Raw genomic sequence first — 21,488 nt, 5'->3', positions numbered from 1 at the left:
TAGAAATAATGATGTGTAACAAACACATTGATATACTTGAACGTATTGAACTAAACCATGTAATTATTATTTTGAAAGGTATTGTCGGCTGGATGCTATATTTCCTATTCTCATAGCATTTGATTTTCAGTCTTGAGAAAGCTGTGAATTCAAATATAACGTGTATGTTACTTTGATGTGTATTTAGATCTACGATTTTATTGGGTCAAACATCTCATTATGTTAGGTAATCACATTAAAATTGTGGGAATATTGATTTTCAAAATGAAAATCAAACCCTCTCTTTTTAGATATAAAAAACGTCATTTTGAGATAAATTTAGTGAGAACTAATTATTTTGAATCTTGAGAATGATATTATTATTAATGTGAGTCAATAATTGGAAATTGAAGATAAAATAATAGGCGGTAGAACCAGCCATAACCATAATATATAAAATAAAAAACAATTAATAAACATACTTGATTTTATTGAAACCATACTTACAAAAGAGATTAACTCACAAAAGTAGAAGCGGAAAGCATGATAGTAACAAATTACATGTCACAAGCCCACGAACCGAATACATGGTTCATGGGCCTTGGGCCAATTTAAATTCATTTACAACTTCTTTTACTTTGATGCTATCTGTTATTTGGACTACAATTAGCTATTGGGCCTTGGGCCTTAGTTTTATTTTCTTATATGCCTTTAGTTGTGTTAGCCTAGGTCCATGAATGGGTCATCTTCTTTATGTAAGAGCCAAGGACTCTAGGGTTGAACATTCAGAAAAGTTAATGCAAATGTTATTTCTTCTTCTGTTATAATCCTTTTTTTTTTTTTAAATGGAGGTGCTCCTCTGGAAGTGAGTAATTTTCTCGTATATTTTATAGTTAGCCAAACACCTATTATTAGGTGTGTTACAAGTGGTATTCAGAGCCAATCTTTCCTTGGCATCGACTTTATCAATGAGAATGGAAAACATCATCTCAGCCTTGCTAAATATCAAAGAGTTAATGGAAGACAATCTTCAATGCTTCGATGTTGTTCAACAACATATGAAGGATTTGTGGGAGAGTCGCAAAAAAATGCACCAAGTATTTCAACAATCCCTTGACGATTTTGCTAGCAACATCCAGGAAAGCTTCAACCAATTCGAAGATCAAATCTGTGACATACAAGAGGAAGATGCAGTTGCTGTGGAAGAAAAAGATGAAATCAAGCCCGCTCAGCTTAGGGTAGGTTTGGGGAGTGAGATGAGAATTTTGTATTTTGTTTTGAAGTTTAAAATATTAAGTTTTAATATTATTATTGTTTTGGGATTTAAAAAAGGTGTATTGAGATTTTAAAAAGTTGAATTGTTTATAATATTTTATATGAAGATTTGAAAAAGGTGTAATGATGAGATGAGATGAAAATTTTATATTTTGATTGATGTCCCAAACCTGCCCTTATTCTTTCTTATGTTCCCAAAAATCTCGAACCATTTATACCATTCCCTGATCCTTTCCTAAGAATCTCGTGTCCGTCTCTTCATCTCAGAAATTATTCTCTCTCTTATTCCTTCCTGTCGGTCGCCACTAGCAGTGGAGACCCATTAATCGAAAGAGGACAAACCATCATATGGGAGTTTGATCCCAGTGGTGTCGATCATGACCTTCAAGACTTCGACGACTCTCTCCTTTATTTCTCTTGCGACGGCGAGAGGATGAACTCGCTCTCATTTCCATTCCATCTGGAGTGCACGGTGATGCACCAGATCTATTCCACCACTCAGCCCGTTGTCATTCGTCTAATGCTCCGAGATTCAATGGCATTGACAACGGTAGTCCGTAGCCCATTTTCTCCACGCCAGCTGATATGCACTATTTCCCTCTCCACGATCGGTCTTGCAACTCAGAAAAAGAAATCTCTCTACTACCATCTATCTAACCCTTACGACATTTTGGCAGCAAAGGAGGCCCTGAACCAGTCATCACCACCTGGATGACAAGATGAAAAGCTAGTGAAGTACGCCGAAGGAGTAGTCTCCGTGCCCACTGTTCCCAGCAAAGGTACCACACAACAGATTGACTTTCAAGTGAGGAACATACAATGTGTTCACAAGCCCCTTCCAACCGTACCCATCAATCTTGAAAATCTGATAGATTGCTTTGAGCCTAATATGTATGATGAAATGCTGGAAACGTTTAGCTTGGGTTGGTGCATCTCATTTTTTAGAAAGCTCTTAGCTAAACAAACAAAGAGTGAGGAAAATATAGTAGAGGAGGTGCCTCTCGTAATTGATGGCTCAAGGAAAAATAAAGAAAGTGGGGATACCCATGATGATGTTGATGGTGCCATGGTGGGTGGTAGGCCTCACTTGGGAACAGATAGATTTTGCTGTGCAACTTTCGGCAAAATCTACATGTATTGGGGGTCACTATCATGTTTGGGACCAGAGGGGTTACTTATTGCCTGTATTTTTCCAGTTGACTAAATTTGTATCTCCGCAAGCTTGTAATTAATCTGATCCCATTCCATCGTTGGCACTCCTTCATGGTTACTGTTTTTAAGCAACATGTAGCTACACTAGTGGTTCTTAATGCAAGGTACGAATCTCTTGCAAAATTGGCTGAGTCTTTGAATTCAACTAATCTAAATTAGGTGGTTGTGGCTGAAATTCTGGGGGCTTTTGGAGCTATAAATTTGGAACAATCTGATGTAACTGTGAAACCAAAAAGGGAAGTGATTATTGATGAAGAGTTTGGAAAGTATAGAGATTTAGCTATAGCAGTGAAGCTGTTTGATGAAATACCGCTTTATGGGGCTAGGCACCAACAAGAGTGCCACCATGCGAAGTTGTGTTGGCTAACAATGTTGGACACATAGTGGCAAGGTGCAGTTGTCTCCCTTATCTCTCTTTTTGGGTATTGGTGCTGCAACGTTGATATAGCAAATCTAGAAGATCTTTGGACACTTGGAGTGGATATTTTGGTCAATGTAAACTTGGCCATGAACTTTATTAGGTGGACTTGGATTACTCCTGCAGCCATTTCTATTACTTTCATTTGTTATGTCATCATTAATGCTTTGTCCTTATTGATTGACTACTGGGCAATCTTTCATGTTGCGGGTCCCATTACATTTTGGTTATGCATAAGTCCTCATTTTGTCGTGAGGTATCTATATCCATACTATAATGTTCTGGTGATGGACTTGCTGGGACCCAGTCTTGTGGATCTTTTTGACTTATATGGCAGGAATCTTTCTTTGGAGATGGTTCTTACGCTTACAGATCAAGTGAAAAATCCTGTTGAATTTGTTCATCCTAAATCACTTCTGCATCGAGATACCAAGATATCATTTCTAAATCATCGGAGGAATGATTTAGAATCACTCGGATATGTCTTTATGTACTTCTTGAGAGGAAGTCGTCCTTGGCAGCGACTGAAAGCGGGAACTAAGAGAGAGAGAGGTATGACGAAATTAGTGAAAAGAATATCCTCGTCTTTGACCCCGGTGGTGGAAACACTAGGATTCTAAGGGTTCAACTGCTTCGGAAGTATATCCGAACCTTGTGGACAAGGTGCTTTGAAGGATAAGGGTTTGTCACAAGCCCACGAACCGAATACATGGTCCATGGGCTTTGGGCCAATTTAAATTCATTTACAACTTCTTTTACTTTGATGCTATATGTTATTTGGACTACAATTAGCTATTGGGCCTTGGGCCTTAGTTTTATTTTCTTATATGTCTTTAGTTGTGTTAGCCTAGGTCCATGAATGGGTCATCTTCTTTATATAAGAGCCAAGGGCTCTAGGGTTGAACATTCAGAAAAGTTAATGCAAATGTTATTTCTTCTTCTTTTATCATCTTCTTTTTTTTTTTCAATGGAGGCGCTCCCCTCGAAGTGAGTAATTTTCTCGTATATTTTATAGTTAGCCAAACACCTATTATTAGGTGTGTTACATTACAAGGAAGAGATGTTTTTCGGAATGATGGAGAAGGGAAGAGCATAGGATGATATTTTTCCAAATGCTCTCCTTTGATTACAAACTCTATTTTTATAGGCATCTAAATAGTAACTTTATACAGTAATGTGATAATAGAAGCTTCAAAAGTTTTTTGTCTTCATCCATCAGTGAGGATAATGATAATGTTGGAGTCAAGATAATGATGACAACTCAATCGAGACAGATGGAAAAATTCGAACACCATCGTACGCATGTGATGGACGCGTATTTTTGAGGAAAATTTTATTTACGACGAGCATTTCCACATGACGAGCATTTCCACTTGAAATAGAATATAAGCTAAATGAGATGTGGGTGAATATGTATTTCGATTATGACCTAGATGCAATATTCTATTTTTCACAAGATTCAATAACAGAAGAGGATGACGTACCACCCCTATCATTATTAGAAGATTCCACAGCAACAAGTGTTAGAGGTATAGAGTTTCAAGTGGTTAATATTATTTTGAGTTTTATCACATGTCGATTTCAAGGGATTTCAAGGAAAAAATCTATTTTTAAGGGGGGAGGATGTGACACCCTGGATTTTTGCCATAAGTTTTCGTTCGTAAATTTTTGTGGATATTATTTGTTTATTTATTTATTTTTTGGGTTATTGGCTAGGTTATTTGCTAAATGTTGGAAGAATTCTTTAGGCCACTTCATATTTTGTTAGATTGGATCTTGGAGTTCTAAGTTTAAGAGGCCTACAAGAGGAAAAAATAGAAAGAAAAGGCCCACAAGAATTTGGCCCAATAAGGACTTTGGTTTTGGAAGGCTCAGGTTCACCCTCTAAGCAAGGAGATGGGCTTCAAAATGAGTTTTTGGTCATTTTAGGAAAAACACTCCTCATTTGGAACTTTGGTAAAAGGCAAAGATGACACTTGTCAAACATGCATTGGATTTCTAGAAGAAAAAGTGGAAGAAACAAGGGAGGAGTCGGTTTTTAAAAGAGTTGGCCAAGTGTTATGCATGCAAATGGAAGATGAAGAGTTTTTTCTTGGGAAAGGGAAAAATTTTGCTTGGGAAGAGAAGGACCTACACGCCTATGAGGATTCTAGAAGAATCTTTTGAAGGGCATACTTGCGGTGGATGGCTAGTGTAAAGGGGATTTGTACATTTTGCCACCCACAATGACCAATCACACAATATCCAAGACATTGGTAGAAGGAATATCTTCTTGGGAAGGGATGAGCTTTTTGGCCACCACATACTCACACACTCCTCACACGCCACAAGGCACACATGTACACTTGTAGAGGATTGAGGGAGATCTTAGTTAGAAGAAGGACCATTTTTCCACAAGATTCAAAGAACCAAGACACAAGATGAAGGGTAAATGGGGAATTGGAGTTTCGGTTTTGAGAGGGAGGCACCACTTGTCTAAAAAGTTTCATTATGTTCCCAACACAATCTCATGATGAGGGAAAGGGAAGAGGCACATGTGGGGATACCATTTGGCAATCCATGCACCAAGTTTCGGTTTCTAGAGGAGGGAGAACACCTATAAGAAGATGGAACCAAAAGACCAAGAGCTTTTGGAATTTTGAAGACAAGCATAAAGAATTTCAGTCACTCACTTTCTCCCTATTTTCTACCATTTTCTTCTCACTCAAACGCCATTCACTCCACCCTTTATCCACTTAAGTCTTGCTCTAAGTGTTTGCAAAGACTAGGATCATCTTTCTTCAAGGGAAGCCACTAGGTAAGGAAGAATCAACCATCTCTTTTCTTGTTTCTCACACACATCCAAGAGAGAGGGAATGCTTCTGTTTTTCCCATGTGTTCTTCATGCACAAGTGCACACACGCACACGTGACCGTGGGAAGGAGAGTACTTTCGGTTTTGAGGTGATATTTCACATGAGCACGCACTCACCATTAATCAGAATGCTTAGGGATTTCTTTCAAGAGTGAGAATCTGAACCATCTTTTGGCTAAGATGTGAGGAAGAATATTTTGGGAAGGAAAGGAAGGACAACCTAAACATGATTTTTGAAAAAGAGCTAGGGTTTTATTCTTTAGAAGTTTCGGATCTATGAGAGAGCTTTGAAGATTCTCTTGTTTTGAAGAATAACCTAGAGCACTCACTCACTCATGCACGATTTAGGGTTTTGAAAGAATGGATGATGATAACCTTGTTACTACATTTTTTCAGATTTGCTTATTTTACTTCGACATTAGATTTTGTAAGTAAACTTCAAGCTTGCTCTTTTGATAACATTTGTATATATTGTGTAAACTCTTTCTTGTATTTTATTGCTTGAACTTGTCATCTTATTGTATGTATATACTCGGTTCATATATATTGTGTAAACTCTTATTTGTATTTCGTTGCTTGAATCTTATTATCTTGATGAATATGTATTCATTCGGTTTTGGTTAAAGTAATGAAATGCCATGTTTTGGTGATGCTTTGGTTGAAGAAGATTTGAGTTTGCCATATAAGGGTTTCAATTTTACGTCATATATATGCTAAGCATGTTGTTTTGACATAAGATTGTGTGGAAACATGAGTTTATGAGTTGTGACGATGAAAATCCATGTTTTGGAAGGATAGGATGAATCGGCCAAGACCATATTAGGGTTTTGAAAATCTGTTTTGATATTACTAAGTGTGGATTGAATATGTTTACATGTATTTGTCATCAATTGCATGTTCTAATATTTTCAAGCCATATTGCAAGATGCATGTTGTTATTTGGACAATATGATTCGGCTTTTACATGTTGCATAAGTATGATAAGTGCTTCATCATATGTCCATGTCTCATGCATTTGAGTTCATGTTTACACGACCCCAAATGCTAGATCAGGGAAATGCCCTAGTGGAACTCCCTGTCCGCTCTGGAGTGTTTAAAGTCGAGTGGAGACCCCTGGGTTGACGAGCCTCAAATGGTTCCTATGGAAGGATACCAGAGCGAGGTTGCACCTAAAGCTAGTGGGTGCAATAAGATGAAGGCGAAATAAGTGAACTACCATAAAAGAATATGATTATGATATGGTGTAGTCACCTTGATCAAGTTGATCGATGGTTGATGCGGTAACTAGCGGGGAACACACAGTGCATAGGGGAATCGTGAGATGTCCAATCATGTGAATTATATGGTATGAACAAGACATTTGTTCTCTATGACATGATATGTTATGATATGCCATGATACGATATGACATGATATGTTATGCCATGATATGATATGAAATGATACGAAATGATGAGACGTAATCTCAGTATGACATGTTATGAAATGATAAGGAAATGACATGATATGTTATGATATGAACAATAACCCAAGCTCAAATGATATGAACATGTGTTAAGAGAGTTTAAAAGATGAAAAAGTTGTTTTATGTGAAAGTCTTGCATATCTCATTTGTGGTTTGCTTTTATATGCTTGTGATATATGTGGTATGTTGACTGTTTACTTACTGAGATTTCTTGAAATCTCATTGTAATAATGCCCAAAATGAAAATGAGCTCTTCTGGGCCCTCCATCCAGGGGTAGCTGGAGACCATAGACCAGACGATTACCAAAGTACTCAAACTCATTGATGAGTTAAAGCGTCTCAAGAACTGTGGCAAGGACTGGATCTTAGAAAAGAGGACGAAGCCTGAAAAGCCATGAAGACTTAAGATGGAATTCTTTTGTGGTTTAGAAAATATATGAAGGGTCCCGTATTTTGGGAAAACTTATAATACTCTATGTGTTTTGGAAGCCTTTTGGGAGACATAAAGTGCTTATGCTTATATACAAGCTTTTGGGATATTTGCACTCATTGGTATGATGTGTCTTATTTATTTTTGCCACCTTGCTTAAGTAGATAGAAAAGAATTTTTTCGCATATTGCTAGAATGTTAGGTGCATTGCATCTTAATTGTCATGTACGAGAGGTATGTAGCCTTGTGTTACATGTCCTGATGCATTTAGTCACTGTCAAATCTCAAGCGGGGGCTAGGAACGTCGCATTTGTCCTGGAGCATCGATTGAAATAATTTTATATAGGATACAAATAATCTTTACATTGTCTCTATGGTATAATTCGGGGATCATAATATGAGAGATCTAAATCAAATGGATCTTAAGAATTTAGAATGAATTGGATAGATTGAAAAGAGGTCTAGTGTGATGCTCCCAAATTCTATTTGGGATCAAACGAACTTTAAAGTGTCGGAACATGCAACACAAGGTTACCTACCCCCATTCATGAGAGTACGAGAGATAGAGCTCCTTAACTACAAACATAAGCAAAAATATCTAGTAGGTTAATCCGTTGAGTAGCTCGTGCAACTCAGTCAATGATACCATAATACTATCTATAAATCAGAGCATGGACGCTATAAGCTCCTCATCGTGCCTTCGTTGCCTAATCGACTGTCTCCAGTCGGCCAGCCTTTGGTTCGTCTCTTGGTCCTGATACATGGTCCACCATTTTAGCGGGAATGGTAGTTGAGACTACCATGGTAAGATTTGATTACAAGTCTTAGCAAGTTAATAAACAACTTAAATTGACAGTTTAAAGATACATGTATGACAGTAAAAGCATGAATGCCTAACGTGATCATAAATAAGCTTGACGTGACCTGATAAATAACATGGCATGTGCTGACTTGACATGAACTGACGTGAGATAAACTGAATTTAAACATGGACTTGAAATTCAACATGAACATGAACTGAACATGAACATGAGCTTGGACGTGAAATAACATGAACTTGAACTTGAACATGAACGTGAATGTGAAATACATGAACTTAGACTCTTATTAAATAATTAAACATGATTACTAAACGTGAACATATGGGTGCTACAAGGTTCCCCTTGAACCATTATCCCAGCTGTGAGTGTGTTAACATACGCATCACAACACAGGTATCTGAAGCAACTGTGAGTGCATTAACATACGCATCAGTTCTAAGGTATATGCACCAACTATGAAAAATGTAATGTATGTATCCCTTGTAAGGTATCTACACCCGCATGAGTATGTATAACGGGAAATCGAACGTATGGAAGACACCATTGGCATTAGTGCCATCTTGGCTCTAGTGACTTGTTAATTAGGCCACATTCGAAGCTTGTTGACAGTATTTTGTCAACCCAGAGAATTTCAGGCTAATTTAGACAATTTAGCATGAACAAATGAGTTCCACTAGGATATTACCTCATCCTAGCACTTAGGGTTATGACAAACGTAAATAGACTTGACTTGAATTGAAAAAATTATTTTCGAGAAAGACTTTGTACTCAAGACATATTGTGACATGAAACGAAAGGACAGATGACCTGACATAACGTGACATGTATGTGATATGAATGATATGACATAACATGAATATATGAACATTTTGTGATATGAAGTAACATGTGTAACAACCAGCTAGAAATTTAATGGTGAATTTTTTTTAGGAACCTCATGAAAACTATATAAGTTTTCACGAATTAACCAATCGCTTAAGTTTTAGTTTGTCAGCATAGCCAATGTTGTCACTCACTATGGTGCCAGAAGCGCGATTTTATAAGTGTCAAAATGCAATATGGTCTGTGCTATTAGACTCAGTTGGTTATTTAGAATTTCATGGAGCAATAATCCCATTTTCGGTTTTCAGATGAAACACTTGTTCGAAAACGAGTTTTGTTTATTTCAAGGCACTTCGGGGTGAATTTTGATAAACGAATTACATAGTTAATTTAGTATGCATATTTAGGATTTTACAGTGTAAAGTTTATTCTTCACTTTCCTGGAGTGAATAGTAATTTCAATAGTAGCACCTAGAGCAGTTTTTTCAGAATCACAGTATGGAATGTCTAAATTAGGTAAGAGACATTTTATTTGGATACTTGACAAGATCTTAGCCACACTTGGTGAATATTATTGGACACTTGTCACTAAAAGGAACCATGAGATGGATTATGAAGGAAATCAAGGTGTGAGATCATGCCACCTAAGCAAAATCCTATTTGTTCCGATTTATAGCATTGTGTTTAATCACTTGATTAAATCACTTCCACATGCTATTAATTCCACAAATTCATGTTATAAAATTATTATCTACCTCTTTAAACCTTGAAAATTTGATTGGGCCAAAAAAAAAAGAAAAAGGATTTGAGCTTAATAACATCTCAAGCCCTAACCAAACCCTCTCTAAATCCCAAATGAAGCCTACTTGTTTAAGGCCTACGAATTTTGGCCACCTTGACAAAATTTCTTAAGTAAGTTTTCCCCCACCCATGGTAGACCAACCTCTACCCATAACATACCCAAAGTCGTGCACGAGGTGAAGGCTAAAAGCCACCTCACCACCACCCTTCTCTTGTAAGTTTCTTTGGCTGAAAATCACTCACCATTTGCATCTTTTTGTGACATAACCAACATACCTCAAAATGTCATACAAGGCCATACCTCCATTTTCAGAAGTACTTGAGGCATGCAGGTCACCACTTTCCTCATTTCACCACTTTTCACTCACATTCTTGAAAAGAAACATTGCTACTTCCAATGGACAATTCCTAACTATTCGAGTGCATCCAACTACCTTCCTGTCTGAAATAGCTACCAAAACCTTTTGGGATAACGATTCCACACTCAACTTACACCTTCTTATGCAATCATAAGACACAAAAGGAAAGAAAACTTATAGGAAATTGATTTCACATAATTCCTCACTATACTTTACTCGTCTAACGAATTGAATTTAATTCTCTCTGTTTGTTAGCAAATTTTCACAAACATCCAAAAGCCTCTTTCGCTAGTCAATTAGAAATTATTCTTATTCATCATTTTACACAAGAGTATGCAAATTAATAAAGCAAGAAAGTGATAAGACCAATGATTTTAATACTATATAAGTTCATACAAGTCTTTCGATCTCTATAATTACCTATTCTGAAATATCCAAGATCTAATTTTTCTGAGAGAAAAATAGAAGAAAATGAACACTGAAAATGCTCCTCGCAGTCCGCAGTGTCGTCCCTCGCAAGCCGCAGCGTTTGAAATGAAAAACTTCAAAGAAATACCCCTCTGAAAAACTCTCCAATTTCGTGCTAATGATATGCATAAATAGGGTAGGAAAGAAACCCTAATATCTTCATATTCCTGCACACAAAATCGACTAAATTTTAGGACTCAACTTGGTAGCCATGTACGTACTTCAGGAGTTCAAATCTAGAAATTCTTATTAGAGACAACTTTGTATCCCTTTAAGATATCTTTCCAACACATCAAGAATCCTATCAATCTGATATTGGAGTGAAAAGTTATGATTAAAATACTAAAGTGTGTCCATGTTGTCTGCTAGCGCGTTTTGGACTCTGATCCGAATTACTCTCAAACCCCATCATTATCCTTATTTGAAGAGTCCTATACTCATTGAAAGTTCTTAGATTGTTCCAACGTCTTGCCCACTTGAAAGTCCTTTCAATTCGAATGAGTTTGGACTTGCTCTTTAAGAAACTCTGAAATTAAATATAAAAATCTGTTCAGGAGTATCACAAAGTAAATAGAAACTCAATTCAAAAATACACATTAATTCCAATGATTTCTATTAACATTTTAGCATTTTTGTCCAATAATAGGGTATTTAGATTAAATTTTAAAGTTAAGAAGTGATAAAATATAAGAAATTATGCAAGTCATCAAACGCGAAGCTCCAGAATCAAACAGAGCACAAACCAACTGTTGCATCAACTTAATCTTACCTACAAAGGTAACTAGGATTACTTAGCGATTCTTAGCAACACAAGCTACTATCCATAGTAGGGTTAGAATGTTACCAGTAATTACTCCAACATCTGTAGCTTTTTTAGCTTCCAAATCTACTTCTCCTGGTGTGATTGCGTAGACTTTAGCTTTCTGTGGGGTCTTTCCTTTGTTTCCAGGCGTAGATGCTCCTCCCATCACATGACATGGACAATCCTGAATCATATGGACAGTTTGACCACATCCAAAGCATGCCTCGGTGGTGAAACGACATTCACCACTGTGCTTCCGTCCGCAACTGCAACATGGTGGTGGCGTAACATGCACCACATTTCCCACTACCTTTCCTTTTCCCTCCCGGAGTGTAAGGGGCCTTCTTCTTTCCCATATTCTTCTTGGAGAGTAGGGAAGTCCTCTTTTACTATCAATCTGAACTTGGGAAATCAAATTTCGCTACTCCATGTCTCTACTACCGAAGCAACGTTTACTAGCTCTTGAAAGCTCACAATCTGCAAGCAAGCAATCTGGTTTTGAATCCTTGGCTATGATTCATCTTGGAATTTACTAGCTTGCATCTACTCCGTGCTAATCAAATGTGGGGCAAATCTTCCAAACATCATGAATCGAGCTGCATATTGCTCTAGTGTCATATTTCCTTGGGTCAAGTTCGTAAACACTAGTGCTTTCTGTTGTTTGGTTGATTCTAGGGAGAAAGAGCTGTCAAACTCCTTAAAATGCTCCCAAGTAAGAGTTGTGATATCACCTAGTTCTTGCGTGAAAAGCAGCCTCTTCGTGTCCCACCATATGCCAGCCTCTCCTTGGAGTAAATGTTTCGCATATTGTACCTTCTGATTCTCAACGCATCCACTGACATCGAAAGTTTTATCTAAATCGATAAGCCACTTATTGGCTCTCAAAGCACCCTCTGTACCCATAAAATTTGGATACTGATATACTAGATGTGACACCCCCAGATTCCACTTGGGATCGGACAAACATTTGAAGTATCGAGACATACAACACAAGGTTACCTGCCTCCGTACATGACAATTAAATATGCAATGTTCCTAACATGCATATATTACTTTGCATTATTCGCAGCAGATAATTTTTTTCTTTAGCAATACTATGCACCATACTGAAAATATCCCAAATAATTAAAACATACTTCATACAAAATGAGATACTAAATAACTGAGATCCTAATGCAAGTCCAAAATGGCTATGATCAGAAGAGTACTGGAGTGAAACTCCATAGTACAAGCAATAATTTAAGTTAACTACTATATTAACATTGACACCGTACCGTCACTCAATCAACCGTGTCCAGTTGGTAGAATCCCTGTTCTCCTTCGGGTCTTGTAACAAGATCTACCATTCTGGAGGAATGGTAGTTGTGACTACCACAGTGAGATTTGATTACAAATCTTAGCAAATTAATAGAAAAGCTCAACATAGGTTAATGATGCATGCATGACAGTAAAAACATGAATGCATAATCAAAGTCATAAGGAATCAAATCATAACTTGACATACAACATAACCTAACTGACATAATTTAAACTAAAATGTGAACTGAACTTGACTTGACTAAACTGAACAAGACTTAAACTAAGACTTAACTTCACATGAACTTGGTCTAAGACTTGACTTAACAAGAACTTGATCTGAGATTTGACTTAGCATGAATTTAATCTAAGACTTGACTTAACATGATGATTATAGTATGGCAGATTTTACACCTTCACCATAGTACTCGGCAGCGCATAGCCTTGACCACAGTACCAGGCAGAGCGTATCATTCTTGACCGTAGTATAATTTAACTGATATAATGTGATACCCCATATGATATGGATAAAGGTAGGTGGTGTATGGGGGGATCCCACATTGCTTGGGAAGGATAAGTTCTTGCTCTTTATAAGGCTCCAATGGGGCTCTAATTGTATCATTGACTAGTCCTTTTGGAGTATAGGCCATGTGGTTTGGGCTTTCCATTGGGGGGCGTTACAGTTGGTATCAGAGATAGGTTTGAATTTTGCATACTATAAACCTTGGAGGTTTAGATTTCTGTGGGTTCATAGGATGTAAAAATTTCAGTATAGGAACTTGAGGACTATAAGGACGATTATGTGGATATCTAAGGTTTTAGATTTTGTAAGACTTTATGTTTAAGTTTAGAGACTTTGATGTTTTGGGATTTTTAGATCTGACAAGCTTACTTTGTGGACTATAGGAGATAATTTTTATAAGATTAATTCAAGGTTTAGATTTTTGTGGTTTAGATTCTAAAGATGTATGAGAGTTTAGAGCGATGTCGGGTTTACAATTATAAATGGTAGGAAGGATTATATGAGTTGGTTAAATATATGGCTAAGGATGGGTAAAACAAGTTCAAGATTTTAGTGATACATTATTTAATTTTAACTTGTTTTAAATATTTTAACTGGTATTTATATTTTGTTTATACATGTTTTGTTTTCTTTCCCTAGAACGTTTAACTGAGTTTAAGATCTCAGGATGACTGCTCGTCGTCGAGTTTGAAACTTTGGAGATTTGAGATTTTTCAGATTTTATGGACTGAATATTTGGAGGTTTGAGGTTTAGAGATGATACATACTTTAAAAATGATTTTGAGGAGATTTAAGGTCGTAGAATTCTGCGGGTTTCAGGATATGATTTTTGATGATATGTATGGTTTTAGCCCTTGCGGACCTATGGAATGAGTTCCACAAAATCTGAGGTTTTAGATTTTGCATAAATTAGGGAAACGATTCTTATGACATTTGAGATTTTAATTTCAGTAGGCATATTCTGTGGACTATAGAAAATAATTCTGACATGTTTTAAGGTTTAGATTTTAGGTTGACTTCGTGGAACGAGTTTTGATTAGGAACTGAAGATTTAGACTTGTGATATCGATGTATTAGAGTCTACATACACGTTGGGAGACTTTGCAAAATTAAATTGGAAAAGTGTACGGACTGGTTAATTGTGGCGGTTAGTTCTTTTCAGATGTACTTGATTTGAGATACAATGTATTTAGGATTATAAGTTGTTAGAGTGCGCAACGGAAGCATGGTTTTGGTGATATGATAGTGAGTTTATTTCGTTACTCATTAAGGTTTTATATTAGGTGGAGAATTTGAAATTTATTTTTGGGTCTTTAATTGTATTATTGAGGTTCATATTTTAGACTTGAACTAGTAGTGTGCGAGATCGTGAATGGCTAGGGAAAATATGGGAGAATATGATCGACAATATTGGAGGGTAGAAGGTGGAATATTGGGTTCGACAATTGTGGAATATTATCTAGGTCCGACGATATGATTGACGTTCGGTGTAGGCATGAATGGTTGTGGCGGATAAATATTTAGGCCTTGCTTGTAGTACTAACAAATTTTAAGGACGAATTTTTTTTTTAAGTGGGGGAGAATGTAACACTCGGACCCAATGAAGCTCAATTTGTTTTTTTATTTATTTTGTTTTAGTTTATTTTTTTTATTTTTTTCACACGTTAACTTCTGCACGTTTCATTTCTTTCCATCTATTTTTTTTCCACTTAAGTTTCCCTCTCGCCCACAGCATGCATGATCACACACGTCTCTAAAGTTTTCTTTATCCACTCCATCCACACGCACGGTTTTTTTTCTTATCTCGTCTGCACACGTCTCCTACGGCTCTAGGGTTTCTTTCTACGTTCAATCACCTTTATATATATATATATATATATATATATATATTTATACTTTCTGCAAAACACAAAGCCGCAACACCCTCAGTTTCTTCCCACCGATCGAAAATCAGCCCAACGCCTCCACCACGCACGTACGTTAGCAGCAGGCCTGCACTGTGTCTCAACCTCCATCAAACCCTCCACTGAGTTCCAGTCGCTACTACCGTCTTCAACCACCGCTCCACTGTCGCAAGCGAGCCCAGCCTGAGACGCAGCTTGGCATTACTGCATCAGAAAAGCCAACGCCGTGTGCACTCAGCAGAACGGAAATGACCCAGTGCGAGTCTTTCCCTTGCACGGCGGAAGCCACCAGTCATTGCCCAGCCCCTCGTGCAACCGTAAGCCACCGTATCTGCACCATGCACACGATGCCAACCACTGGCAGCCACGAGAAGTCATCCCCTGTTTTTGATCATCAAAACAGAGCCATTTTTTCTCCACTGCGTAAGGCTCCTCTACGAGCTGCCCAACCACTAGGAGGGTTGCTACGTGCAGCGGTCGCCACCTCTGCCCTGGGCCGCTATCACCCGCTGGAAATCAGTCCTCCACCTCCCAGTGATGTCCAACGCCACCGTCTGAAGCCTCCATGCACGCCACATGGTGTGTAATCTCCCTCTCGATCTCTCTGTCTCTCACTCTCCATTTTCTCCCTCTCCTGTGCTTAACCCAGCTTGACAGCATGTCCGCCGCACGCCGCTCTCCAGTCACGTCGCCACTGCCTACCTAGTCCAGCCATCACACGCTGCCGCTTTATTTCCTCCGTCAGTAAGCCCTGCCGTGCATGTTTTGTTGATATACGTAGGTTTGTTTTGTTAGTTTTTAAATAATTAATTGAAATTACCATAATACCCTTTACTACATGTTATATTAATGGACTTTTATACTTTTATTATGTATTAGTACACTGTTATTTAATTATGATTAGAGAAAATTATTTTAACATGTTATTAAGTAAAGTTTTATTTTAAAAGTAAACAATATGGTGTAATGTTATTTTGACATTTTAGATATGATTTAGTCTATTTAAAAATATAGTTATAGTTATTTTTTAAAATACTTTGGGATAATTATATTATCCAGTGTTAAACTTTATAGTTGGTTGTCAATAATAAATAGGACTGACTGTTATATGTTTTAGTCATAGTTATTAAATCAATAGTGATGATTTTAGAAGGTAATGATTTGAAATTTTAGATTTTGAGAATTTTAATAGGTTATTTTAGAAGCGTAGGATTGAATATAGAAATAAGAGATTGATTGAAAATTTACGGGAATTACTTGATTATTTTATAGGTGACGGTTGTTAATTGTTCGACATTTTGAGGAAATTTCTGAAAAGCTAAGAAGTTCAGGTAAGCGGGGCTCCTCTGCTAGACTTTGCATTTGAAATAAAATGAGTTGAGGTTATTTTTGGAAAATATACATATTTGATGTTGAAAAGAAATTTGAACTACCTCAGTTATTTGTTCTGCATTACTCATGAGATTCTGTTTAAGAAGAAATTATTTTCTGTCATGACTGGTGTAGACATGAGCTTATTTTTACATTCTGTTTTTGAACTTTGAAAACGAGAGCGAATATGAAATTTTGTGCATAAATTATGTTGTGTAATGATTTTGTTCTGTTCTAAAGATTTTCTGTACTCTGATATGATCTGATGTGATTTCTGAAAACCACTGGCATAACATTCTGTTTCTGTTTCTGTTCCATTCTGACCTCACCACGGGTGTAAAACTGTGGCCTTTGTTTGGGTTGGTACCAACTTTTCTGTTTCTGGTGCACCCACTTTGGAAACAAAGTGGTTTTCTGCGTGGTCTTTCCTATGTGCATACTCGGGGCTCCGAGAATGAATAAGGGAAAGATTCACATTCTGTTTCTGCTCGGTTAGCTATCGGGGTTTGCACAACCCTACCACGGGTTCAAACATGGTATTTGTTTTGATATGATAAGATAAGATGTGATGTTTTAGTTTATGCTATGCCAAAGGGATTTTGATTATGAATATTTTTCGAACTCTCGCTCTGATATTTTTGATAACATGTTCTGACGCTGCATTTTGAAAACATTATTCTGATTCTACATTCTGAAAGCAAATATTTTTGTTTTGCATTCTGAACTCTGTAAATGCTCATGTTTACACACTAGTTTATGTTCTCTGCTTACTGAGTTGTTGATAACTCATCCCTTATCTCCATATATTTTTCAGATGATTTTGAATAGTCCAGTTAAGGATCAGGATTATGGAGTATTGGTGAGATGATTATTTAAGCATAGTGGTTTACTCATAGAAGATTTCTGAGAAGTGGCGGATTTTTATTGAGAGATTTTGTAGTATTCTGATGACTTTATATTTTAGAGTTTATAAATACATTGATGAATTGTGAGTTTTAAGTTATAGGGAGTAAGTCTTCGATCCCTGCGGGACCGGGGCATTACATATAACCTTCTGTAGCACGACAGATTATACTCCTTCACCGTAATACTCGGCAGCGCATAAGCCTTAATCACAATACCAAGTAGCCCGTATCATCCTTGACCGTAGTATAGCTTAACGGTAACAAGAACTTAATTTGAAGATAACATGACTTGAAACATGACATGAATGTGAATTACAAGAATAACTTGACATGACTATTCTCGAAATACACAAACTATATTCGAGACGAAACTTGACTGGAATATAAAAGGACAGAAGCCCTGACATAACACAACATGACTTGAATTTAACTCAAATGACATGACTTAATTGAGATAAAAACATTTTATAACATTTTATAACATGTAACAGACAACATTTCATAACATGACATAACATATAACAGACAACATGCTTAAAATGAAAAACTTGCAACAGTGAATATTACATGACATGACAAACATGTAACATATGGCATACTTAACATGACTTACTTGTAATGTATAGTAATATGTGACAGAATAGCTTGCATAACAGATGAACAATTCGTGATAGAATAAATTTTGTGTAACAGAAGAATATGTAGTTACTTGGCTTGGCGCATATGATGACATACATACAAACACTGTAGTTCCTCTACTCATCACACATACACATTAAACTGAAAGTAAGTTAAAAGCTAACTTGGTCTTCGGGTTTCTATGCAAACTCAAACGCGATCACAAGGAATTGAAAGTAGTGATTTCTAAAAGTTAGAAGTTAATTACTAACAATTAGAAATATAGAAAAATACTAACTTAGAGAAAAATTATCATTTTACCCTCTACATGTGGAAAAATGACTATTTTACCCCTAACTTAATGATTTTTCATCCCAACTCTAAAAATATCAAAATTTGTATACCTCATGTAAATTTTTTCCTAAACTCAAATATCAAATTAGAAAAATTTAAAACTAAACAAAACCATGAAAACTCTATATGGCCCGAAACATGCATAGGCTTTTTCCCTTATTTTTGTTGCAATTTCTTCCTAAAACTCATGATCAAACCAACTTTTTGCAACAAATATCTTCCTATCCTTAGTTTAAAAAAATACTTAAACGTCCATTAAATGAAATTCTAATCATCACCACCAAACGTTTTAGTGAAAAGATCCAAATTTTTTCACAAAAAACAAACCCTTGAATCACAAGTTTTGACGTTATTCAAAACATCTTCAAGAGTTCGGAAAAAACTCAAATCTTACTCCTAACATATTCATAACATAATCCTAAGATAAGCCATGCTTTAAATTATAAAAACACAAAAAGACATAAAAAAATTACAAAACAACACTTGGAGTTTTCGGTTTTACACTTGGTCCAAAAACAGAAACTTTTCTTTAACTAGCTTTGATCAATCGCTTGATCCATGACTTAAAAATACGAGTTCTTCAAACTAAAGCATCACATGGTTAAAAAATGTGTCCTAAAGAAGATCCAGCCATAAAATTTAAAATCGCATGGCTAAAAAGTAAAAAAACATGGATCTAACCAGAAAACATCAAATCTTAGGTCTAACCGAAATCCTCTTGCATAGAAAAATCATATCTTTGAAATTAATAATAAATATCTTCAAAAAAGCATCCAAACATTCATATAAGAGGCTTAGGATAATCAAATAAAAATATCAAATCCATTGGAGTAAGATTAAACCACGAAATATTCCAACTTTCTCAAAACAGAAATTGTTTTTCCACTTCCAGTTTCTAAGTTTCTAAATCTAACAAAATTTTCATCAAAAGCTATAGTCATCCAACAAATCCTTAATGAAAATTCATAAACGCATGTTAACAACACTCCATAAAATTTTTGGACCAAGATATGTCCATTAGCTTGGTCAAAAACTCTAAAACATAACACACTCTCCAGTTTAATGCCTAGTATGACCTCTCCATCTTTAACACAACTTTGGACCAACCAAATCACCACAAAATGAAACAAATAAGATATCCACAGAAACTAAACTCAAATATGAAAAAATTTTATGATGAGTTATTGCGAGAAAAATGACTCAGAAAACTGCCCGAAAGAGTTTTTTTGAGTTTTTCTCTAAGAACAGGGTGAAGAAGTGATGAGATGAAAGTAAGGGTGCCTTGCACGCCTCTAGAATTATGGAGGGTGAGGTATGGGGTTGAATGACCCTTGAGGGATAGTGCTTAGGCTACAAAAAGGCAAGAATAGTGGAGGGGGAGTGGGCTGCTACTACTGCCTTCTAGAAGGGGTGTCTTGAGGTGGCTTTTTCCCTCACATCAAGGGACTATTTGGGGCTGTCATGAGCAGTGGATGGTCAGCCATGGGTGGGTAGAAACTTCCTCAAGAAATTTTGCCAAGGTGGCCAAAATTCATGGGCCTTAAACAAGTGGGCTTCAATTTGGGGTTTAGAGAAGGTTTGGGATAGTATCAAGCCCAAAACAAATTTTTCTTGGCCCAATCAAAATTCCAAGGTTTAAAGGGTTGGATAATGATGTCATAACATGAATTTGAGGATTTAATAGTATGTGAAAGTGATTTAATCAAGTGATTAAACACAACGCTAGAAATTGGATTAAATAGGGTTTGGAAGCTAACTTTAGGGTTTGGGAAAACCGTTTAGGGTTTCGGTTTCAACCAAACTTTTGGATTTTTAATTGGATTTCAGCCATTTAGGATTTCACTAGGGTTGAAACCCTCTTGGGTCTGGCACAAAATGGTTGATCAGATGAAAAAGAATAGGGTTTCGCTTAAGTGGCATGATCTCATACATTAATTCCTTCATAATCCAACTCATGGTTCCTCTTTGTGCTAAGTGTCCAATACTACTCACCAAGTGTGGTTAAGATCCTACCAAGTGTCCAAATAAAAATTCTCTAACCTAATTTGGATATTCCACACTGTGATTTTGAAAACACTACACTAGATACTACTATAGAGGTTACTATTCACTATGGGAAAGTGAAACATAAATTTTGCACTGTAAAATCCTAAATATTCATACAAACCTAACTGTGCAATTCGTTTATTGAAATTCAATCCCAAAGTGCCTTGAAATAAGCAAAACACTTTTTCGAACTAGCATTTTGTCTGAAAATTGAAAATGGGATAATTACGCCATAAAATCTTAAATAATCAATTAAGTCTATTGGCACAGACCATAACTCAATCTGCACTTCTAACTACATCAAATAAATAAAATTACACTTCTGGTACCATAGTGAGTGATAACACTGGCTATACTAACAGACTAAAACCTACGCGATTGGTTGAATTGTGAAAACTTACAATGTTTTCATGAGGTTTCTAAAGCCTATAGAAATTCCACCAATGAATTTCTAGCGAGCTGTTACATCCTCCCCTCCTAAAAAAAACATATTTCGTACTCGAAATCGATGCAAGTACAAACATTAAACAAACTAAGGAGAAGGTGTTGCTAACCAAAACTACCATCCGTCACTGGACATATCATCACTGGTCAGCTCCAGTGGAGGCGCATTGATGTCCATCGGCATGGCATGTTGGGGTATGTAGTAGTACACGTTGTTCTCAGAATCATATGCTACGTTGCCGTAACGACCTGGGTTGAGGTGCTGCACAACCTCTTCATCCCCGCTATTTGGCTTTACCAGCAAACGTTCGCGGTGAGTTGA

The sequence above is a fragment of the Juglans regia genome, chromosome 10, assembly GCF_001411555.2.
Source record: "Juglans regia cultivar Chandler chromosome 10, Walnut 2.0, whole genome shotgun sequence".
Classification (NCBI taxonomy): Eukaryota; Viridiplantae; Streptophyta; class Magnoliopsida; order Fagales; family Juglandaceae; genus Juglans; species Juglans regia.
Note: the sequence above shows the minus strand (reverse complement) of the source record.